The 1,878-nt window shown below is 39.8% G+C and overlaps 1 pseudogene; it reads left to right on the forward strand.

The window, feature by feature from the left end:
• Positions 1-219: 219 nt before the first annotated feature.
• LOC122063333 lies at positions 220-1,014 on the forward strand (annotated as a pseudogene).
• Positions 1,015-1,878: the final 864 nt, after the last annotated feature.

Raw genomic sequence — 1,878 nt, forward strand, 5'->3', positions numbered from 1 at the left:
CTCGCCAGCGGCCTATTAGGGACGGCGGGATGAACGCCAAAAGCAGAGAGGTTCCCGCGACAGTTCAACCCTATTTTTTATTTAAAAAATTCTCAAAAGTTGCAATTATAGGAAAGTGATACGGTGTATTGTCAACATATATGTTTTCCAAAGGTTTAATTCACTCACACCATAGGATCAATAAAGTCCAAGTGTCACGATCCTAGGGTGAGCTAGAGGATGTGTGGCTCACCCCCGCGCTATAGAGGAGCCGAATCCCTCAAAGAACCAGGGGTAGAGAATGTGACAGTTAAAACAATTACTTTCTCAGGTAGCCAGAATGGGTTCAGAATTAAGTCATGGGGAAGGCCCAGTTATGGATTTGTCAAGGGTGTCCTTTTCCAAGATGGCATCATGGAGAATGTCGATAATCCCATTATAATGGACAAAATTACTGCCCACATGGTGAAGATTGCCCTGGACGGGTACAACAACATGCGGGTAAATTTGGAAACGTAGTTTATTATCATACTTGCTCAATTGAACTGGGCCCCCATTAAACTTCAGGTTTCAGCCCTCACGCCAAGTTAGCCCCTAAGCTGGACTTGGGAGTCGGGCCTGATGAAACCTGTTTGGGGAGATTGAATTTTCTCCTTCCCCCCACCCTACCCCTCTCCCTCTCGCTTTCCCTTTCCCTTTCCCTTTCCCTTTCCCTCTCCCTCTCCCTCTCACTGTCCCTCTCCCCTAAGGCTCTTCTCCTCTAATTTCAAGTTTCTTATTCAAATAGTCTCACTAGCAAGATATGATTTGCAGGTTTCAGGGCTGAAGATTAGTGAGGTCACCTACAAGAACATTCACAGAACGTCAGCGACTGAAGTAGCAGTGAAATTTGACTGTAGCTCTCAGAATCCATGCAGTGGGATTGAATTGGAAGATGTGAATCTTACTTATCAAAATCAAATAGCAACATCATCTTGCACCAATGCAGTTGGCTATGCTTATGGTCTAATTCAACCATCAAGTTGTTTAAAATGATTATTTTCCCCCACTTTTTGGCATCATTGCCATATATTACTATATGAAAATGCTAGTTTAACTACTGATTGGCAACAAGTTCCATCTGAGATTTTATTTGTTAAGCTACTGTTGTTTTCTTCTTCTTCTTTTTTTCCGGTTAATAAAAAATTAATTAAGAGAAAAAACAGAGTACAATGGAAAAGCCCATTGGCATGATAAAAGGGGACCCTATGAAAAATACAAACTAATAAAATGATGATACATCAAGACTAGGGGTGGATAAAAACAATTAATGAAAAGATGATACATCAAGAGCATGGTTCGAGAACTCGAGTGAAACATGCAAAATTTCACATGTTTCGCAGGTATCACCAGGGGTCGAAATGAAACCTCTGGTGAGTGTAAAAATCACTTATTTCGACCAGGTATTGACTAGTTTCGACCATATTTCCAACATTTCCCATGTTTCAACCGAAACATGGGAAATTTTGACCTTTTTGACCTGGTTCGACCACTTGGGTTGAACCAGGTCCTATTTAAGTTATTGCAAACAGAAACCATTCATTGGTTTCAGTAGATTTAGACCTTCTCTTTTGCATTTTTTCTTCCAAGTCTAGGAAACTTGGGAAAATAGTGGAGATTTTCTTTTTTCACTACCAAACTTGAATCTAAGGGTGATTAGTGCTTCCTCTACACAAGAAAGGCATCTTGAACCAAAAAGGTAAGTCCCAACTTCCACAAAAAGTATTTTTTTTTATATAATATGGCAGTAAGTATGATAGAATCATATAATTTTTTTATATGTTGCGTAGGAGGACCTAATCTACTCATTCACGGTGGCCGAATTTTGTTTTGCATGTTAATGCTTCTTTTTTTTCTGTT

Source organism: Macadamia integrifolia, unplaced genomic scaffold (assembly GCF_013358625.1).
Source record: "Macadamia integrifolia cultivar HAES 741 unplaced genomic scaffold, SCU_Mint_v3 scaffold1294, whole genome shotgun sequence".
Classification (NCBI taxonomy): Eukaryota; Viridiplantae; Streptophyta; class Magnoliopsida; order Proteales; family Proteaceae; genus Macadamia; species Macadamia integrifolia.